Source organism: Lipotes vexillifer, unplaced genomic scaffold, assembly GCF_000442215.2.
Source record: "Lipotes vexillifer unplaced genomic scaffold, Lipotes_vexillifer_v1.1 scaffold853, whole genome shotgun sequence".
NCBI lineage: Eukaryota > Metazoa > Chordata > Mammalia > Artiodactyla > Lipotidae > Lipotes > Lipotes vexillifer.
In genome coordinates, this window is record NW_006792734.1 from 1,550,108 (window position 1) to 1,557,617 (window position 7,510).

Genomic DNA, 7,510 nt, shown 5'->3' on the forward strand with positions numbered 1-7,510 from the left:
CCCCCCTCCTGTGTTTTCTCCCCTTAGGCGGCATCTCAGATTATCCCCTCCTACCCCAGCGTGATGTCCACTGCTCTGGAGCTACTCCTGTATCTCTAGCAGCGGTAGTTTCCTCCAGACTGAAGGGTTCAGCCTCTAGGGCGGCCCAGTAATCTTCAGGCCCTGGAGCAGCAGGTGGCCCAGGTCGCTAAGGCAGCACGAGGCCCTCTGAAGGGCCGGGAAGGGGAAGATGCCATTCTCTTTGTCAGAGGAGCTACAGGCCAGGTTAGGTGCTGAGAGGAGCTCCGTCTCCTCAGCTGTGAGCCCGGGGTCTCCTCACCCAGCCGTGCACCGACTGGGCCCGAGGGCCACTCACTCCAAAGGAAGGGTCCCTCCTTCCCATCCCCTTCGAGTCAGTGGAAAGTGTCTGGAGCGGGTCTCCATGATCGTCACGGCTGTCTGAGGAGCAAGAAAAAGTTTCCAGAACTGCCAGCTCTTACTCTGAACTCTGCTCCCTGAAAAAAGTAAGAAGCAAGAGAAGAAACAGGAGCTAGCCACCCTCGTCAGCAGACGGGGAGCCGCGTGGGCCTGTAGCTATTTGCATCTCAGTCTGCGGGGGCTCTGGGGATGCTGATGACAGGCTGGGCTCCCAGCACTTCGCCGCCACCCGTGGGCGCTGGGTTGGATCCCTTCCGCCCTCAGCAGGGAGCGAGGCCGCCGGCAGTGTCCCGGGCCGTGGTCGCACAGTCCTGAGGAGTCCTGGCCCCCGCCCCACTGTGAGAAGCCAGGAGGAGCCGGCTTCGGCTACCCAGTGTGTACCCTCTTCACTGGGGGAGCAAGTGATTCTTCTCTGACCTGATGATTGTTTGATTTTTTTTTTTTTTTTTAGGGAGATCTGTGCAGTGAGAAGTGTATTTCTGTGTGGCCGCCCTGGGCCAGGGTGGTGCCCAGGGTGTAACCCTGTACTGTGAGCCTGCAGGTGACAGCAGGGGCCCACCGCTGGGTTAATGCTAATGAAAGATGTTGGTTTGTTTTTTAAATAAAGCCAAACAGCCCTGCACCTGCTGAGGCTTGGATTCTGATAGAAACCTGCTGCTGACGATTAGTTTTTTCCTCTTAGGTGGTCAGAGGCCTACGTGCCCCAGGCCATCCCCCTGCCACCTGGAATGGCAGATTCCACTCAGACCCAGAGTCAGGAACCAGCCAGGGCCTCCAGCCAGGGAGGCCCCCAACCCCTTTCTCCAGTATGGACTGGTTCTTAGCCGCCCAGCACGTCCCAGCTGCCTCCACCCTCTCGGCCTCTTAGGTGTCCGTTCCTCTGGGGACCAGGTACAGAGTAGGATGCAGACTTCTCCCCCGCCCCTGCCCTATGTCTCCAAAATAAATCACCCACACCTTTCCTCTGGCTGCTAGCTCACTGGAGGAAAGGAGGGGTCAGTCCTCACGGCGGGCTCTCTGACCTGTACTGAAGTGTGGTGAGTGGGCTGCTCTTGGCTGGTGCCCTGTGCTCGCTTGGGGAGTGGAGGTTCTCTGGGCTCCCATCTCCCACAGCTCCTGCCCTTCATTCTGCCCCAAGGCCTCCCTCCCTCCCTGCAGCCGCTTCACAGAGCTGGGCCTCCTGATTGCCCAATCACCATGAAGCCCGGAAGCCCGGGGCCCTGGCAGCAGAAGTTGATGACGAATTTTTTTTTTAACATCTTTATTGGAGTGTAATTGCTTTACAATGGTGTGTTCGTTTCTGCTGTATAACAAAGTGAATCAGTTACACATATACATATGTCCCCATATCCCCTCCCTCTTGCATCTCCCTCCCACCCTCCCTATCCCACCCCTCTAGGTGGTCACAAAGCTCCGAGCTGATGTCCCTGTGCTATGCGGCTGCTTCCCACTAGCTATCTATTTTACATTTGGTAGTGTATATATGTCCATGCCACTCTCTCACTTCGTCCCAGCTTCCCCTTCCCCCTCCCCGTGTCCTCAAGTCCGTTCTCTACATCTGCATCTTTATTCCTGTCCTGCCCCTATTTCCACCAATCACATGAAACAGTAGCAGACACTTGGATCCAAAACCTTCCAGTACTTTATGTATTTGCACTTACATGTTTGTATACACACTCTTTTTCTCTACATCCATCTTTATTCCTGTCCTGCCCCTATTTCCACCAATCACATGAAACAGTAGCAGACACTTGGATCCAAAACCTTCCAGTACTTTATGTATTTGCACTTACATGTTTGTATACACACTCTTTTTATAAATAAGATCATACTTAACATACAAAAATAAATAAATAAATCCACTTAAATAAACTAAAAACATTCACATAAAAAAATATATGTGAATGACGTTGATGACGTTGTGCAACACATGGCTTGGGTTTGGCCAGTCGCTCAGCTCTCCTGGTGCTGTCCCTGCCCCCTTAAACCTTTGGGAGAGTTACTTAACATCTGAGCCACAGCTCCCCATCTAAACAACAGCAGAATAATAATACCTACCTGGTGATGTGGTTGTGAAGATGGGATATTTATACTATATGTAAAACACTCAGTGCTGTGCTTGGCACATAACCTGCAGGAAAGACATTGGCTATTACCATTGCTGCTGCTCTGGGAGCTTGATTTTGGGGCTTAAGTTGCAGATTCCTGGGACAGATCATCTGATGGACCCAATGTGGGTGAGGTGACTCCTGCTGGACCAATCAGCTCAGGCCAACAGCAGGGCCTAGAGCTGAAACTTGGCCACTGAGGCCCTAGAGAAAGAGATTAAAGCACTGTGAGCCAGCAGCCAGCCACCCCAGCTGCTTTAGGGGACGTTTGGCATTCGCTGAGCAAATGTTTATTAATACCCACTGTTAGTACCCGTAGACCTGGACAAGAGGGACCCTGGGCCTGGGTTTTGTGGTTTAGAACAGTGCTTTTCAAACCTCAGTGTGCACATGAATCCCCTGGGGATCTTGTTAGAATGCCAGTTCTGATTCAGTAGGTCTAGAGCGAGGCTGCAGCTCTAACCAGCGCCCAGGTGGTGCCCATTCTGCCAGTCCAGGGGCCACATTTTGAGAGGCGAGCCGTCAGAGGTCTCTCCTGGAGGCCTCCTCTGACCACATCACTCCCCCACAGCTGGAGGAGTCATGGGGAAATGGGAGGCGTTCACCCAAAGCCCAGACCCCATCTTTTAGACATGCTCCTGGAATTCTTATCCCAAGCAGTCCTGAGCCAGAAGGGTCTGGACAGGCCTCTTCTCCAGATCCTGCCTCCAAAGGGTGGTCAAAAGGTAGCCCTTTGCAGGGAGGTGTAGCTGGAGCTTGATGAACAGGCCACAGTGTCCTCTTGTACAGGATGGAGCCTGGGTAAGAAGAGCTATGGGATGGAGCCTGTTCCCTCTGAACCTTATATTCCATTCGACTGAGTCTATATAAATGTTTATTTGTCAAAGTAGGAGGACGGGACACATTTAAGTTTGTTAGCTTGATTTGTAAGTTTTAAATTTGTAGCCACATGGTAGATGGGCCTCCACTGGTGCCCTTGTCATGGGCCCCGCAGATGGTAGCATTGTGCCAGCCTGCTGTGTGCACAGCTGTCCAGCTCTGACAACCCTCTTGTCAGGGCTCTGGAAGACACACGTTCGGTTAAAGCCTCCTGGCCCTGCCCTTGGGCTCATTTGGTGAGGCCACTGGGCTAATATTTGGAAGAAGGGACAGTGAGAAGGTGCGTGACCCCCAACAAGAGGGGCAGGGACTCCTGGCTCCACAGCACATTGAGGATGAGGCATCACCCCACCTTCAGACTCCTCCCCAGGGCTTTCTTTACACATTTGCATTGAGGATGGATTCCTTAGGACCATGTACCTGTAAAAGATTCACACAATAGGTATACATGCTACAGTTTTTCAAAAGATATTTCAATTTGGGGAAGAAAACGTAGGATTCAAGAAACTTGAATTCTAGTTCCACTTTTGGTGTTCACCTCAGACAAATGCTTTCTCCCGTCCCAATCTCAGTTCCCAAGTCTATAAAATGGAGATTTGGATGGTGCCTCTGTAGTTTCTAGCTCTAACAATTATTCTTAGACTCAAAAATCTCAGTCTTCCCAGGATTATTGCCTTGGTGGGTGCTGAAGTGCAGCGGGGCCAGGTGAGCTCTTTTTATTTTTGCCTTTCCCAGCTGCCTTTGGGTCGGCACTAACAGCCCAGAAGCTGTTTCACAGCCTGCAAGTAATTACATGTTAGTGATTCTCAAACTGGACTGTGTATCAGAACCACCTGGAGGGCTTATAAAAGCAGAGTGCTGGCTCCACCCCCAGAGTCTGATTCCACTGGGCCGCGGTGGAGCCGGCGAGCACACGCGTCCTGAGAGCGTGACAGGTACCGGTGCTACCCCGGCGGGGCGGGAGGCCCGGTGGGAAGGGGGAGTGGTTAGGAGGCCCTTTTGGAGCTGGGCCCAGCCTGGAAGGAGGGCTGGGCCTATGACCACGCTCCGTGCCCTCCATGGGGGAGGGGTGGAAGGTGCAGGGTGATGCCGAAGCAGGGAGCCCAGGGGTCCCAGCAAGGGAGGGTGGGAGCAGCGTCCTGACTTCAGTTTCCTGCCCAGCACGTGGCTCTTGGGTACCCTGGTCCTATGCCCCCGTGGTCCCCACTGCGCATTTCTGAGTGCGGCTTTCAGGAAGGGGGAAGCCCTCGAAGACTAGCGTGAGAAGGACGTGTAGTCAGAATAATCCCCTTCCACCTTCCTAGCTTCTGACATCCCCAGAAACCTCCAGCTCCACGTTATATTCTCTACTGTGGCCAGCCTTTGGGACATTGGGGGATGAAGAGAAGGGCCTGGCGACATGCTGGGCAGGGCATTCTTAGCCAAAATCCCCATCCAGGCAGATTCACAGCAGACTCAGCCTGTGGCATCCAATATCCCCTTCCCCTTTTTCCTTCCTAGCACACCTCAATTTGCTTCAGAATGGCAATGTGCTCAGCTAAAAATATTCACTCTCGATGGCCAGGCAACCAGTCCTGGCTGATGAGATAAGTGGAAGTTACAGGGTATGGATTTCAGGAAGGCGTTTTTAACAGGAACCACCTGTGCTAGCGTAGCCCTGCGCCCCTGCGCGCTCTCTCTTCTCATACCCAGAAAGCAGACGTGAGAGCTGGAAAATGGAGCAGCTGTCTTGCTGTGCGAGGCAACAGGCACTCGGAAGAGGACACGGCGAGCAGAGCAGAGCAAAGCAAAGAGAGGGAAACGCTGGGGTCGAGCGAGGAACAGCACCCAGGCCAGGACTGTTCTAATTTGATTTTCCAATCCATTGTTTCAGCTGAAGGTATGGGTAAGGGATACAGCACTAACAGTGGGAAGGGCATGAGATGGGTTTGGGGGACCTGTCCTGGCTTTGTAATAGGCTGTGTGTCTCAGGGAAAGTCATGGCCCCTCTCTGGGCCCCTGTTTCTTCATCTGTGGGGATGAATTGGTCTCTAGGGTCTCTCTGTGCCCTTCTGTGGCTCAAAATCAAGAACCAGAGCTGGTCCCACCTGAGAGTTCCAGGGCTGGGCTTAAGGGGGGATTTCAGTGATAAGGCAGGAGGTGACCTTAGGAATAGGTGACACAGTGAAGATTGTGTCTCATCAGTGCTCAGCTGAAGCATAGAATTAGAGGTGTCAGCAATCATTCAGTCCAGTTGTCGTAAGTCTCTGAGTCCCCAGAGTGGTTCACATTTGTCCCTGAAACGAGCCCCAGGGTAGCTGTGCAGACCTGTGCCCTGACCCACAGTCCGTGTAGTCAGGTGGATGGCCAGCTGGCGCTCTAGATGCTCCTGGGAAGGACAGAGCCTGGTGCCACGGCAGGAGAGAAGCCTGAGACACTTCTGATTGGTGTCAGCCAGGTCACGAGTTGTCCTCTGTGATGTATGGATTGGCTTAGGCCTGCATCATATGTTAGAGCCCCAGTTCTGGTGGGGCACAGCCATCCCCCTAGAAGTACAAGGCCTAAGATTGGGGAAGGAAGGAGGAAATCAGAGTACTGTGATTAAAGCCTGGGAAATGGATAGAGGGTGCTAGGAGCCGTATCATCTTCCACCCTGGCTCAGCCACGGCCCTGTCTTGAAATGGATTCCTAGCGGCACCGGCTGATTCTGAGAGCTCCCTGAGTACGCAAGGGTGGGGCCCTACTGTCTCATCAAGAGCAAGAATACATCAGAAACACTTTTTAAAAATTTTAATTTAATTTTTATTAGAGTTGATTTACAATGTGGTGTTAGTTTTAGGTGTACAGCAAAGTGATTCAGTTATGCATATACGTATGTCCACTCGTTCAGATTCTTTTCCCATATAGGTTATTACAGACTATTGAGTAGTGTTCCCTGTGCTGTACAGTAGGTCCTTGTTGATTATTTTATATATAGTCGTGTGTATGTCTAATCCCAAACTCCTGATTTATCCCTCCCTCCACATTTCCCCTTCTTAACCACAAGTTTGTTTTCGAAGTCTGAGTCTGATTCTGTTTGTTAAATAAGTTCACGTGTATTATTTTTTTAGATTCCACATATAAGTAATATCATATGATGTTTGTCTTTGTCTGCCTTACTTCACTTAGTATGATAATCTCTAGGTCCATCCATGTTGCTGCAAATGGCATTAGTTCATTCTTTTCTATGGCTGAGTAAAATTCCATTGTATATATGTACCATATCTTCTTTATCCATTCGTCTGTCGATGGACATTTAGGTTGCTTCCATGTCTTGGATACTGTAAATAGTGCTGCAATGAACACTGGGGTGCATGTATCTTTTCAAATTATGGTTTTCTCCATATATATGCCCAGTAGTAGGATTGCTGGATCATATGGTAGTTCTATTTTTAGATTTTTAAGGAACCTCTGTACTGTTCTCAGTAATAGCTGTACCAATTTACATTCCCACCAACAGCATAGGAGTGTTCCCTTTTCTCCACGTCCTCTCCAGCATTTATTGTTTTTTGGTTTTTGGGTTTTTTAATTAATTTATTTATTTGGCTGTGCCTGGTCTTATTTGCGGCATGTGACACCTTCGTTGCCGATTGCAGGATCTTCGTTGAAGCATGTGGACTCTGAGTTGCAGCATGCATGTGGGATTTAGTTCCCTGACCAGGGATTGAACCCAGATCCCTTGCATTGGGAGCACAGAGTCTTAACCACTGCACCACCATGGAAGTCCCTCCAATATTTATTGTTTGTAGACTTTTTAATGATGGCCATCTGACCAGTGTGATACCTAATTGTAGTTTTGATTTGATTTACAATTCTCTAATAATTAGCTATGTTGAGCATCTTTTCATGTGCTATTTTTTTTTTTTTTTTTTTTTTTTTTTTTTTTTGTTATTGAGCTACATGAGCTGTTTGTATATTTTTTTTGGAAATTAATCCCTTGTTGGTTGCATCATTTGCAAATATTTTCTCCCATGCTGTGAGTAGTCTTTTCATTTTGTTTATGGTTTCCTTTGCTGTGCAAAAGCTTTTAAGTTTAATTAGGTACCATTTGTTTATTTTTGTTTTTATTTTCGTTACTCTAGGAGGCG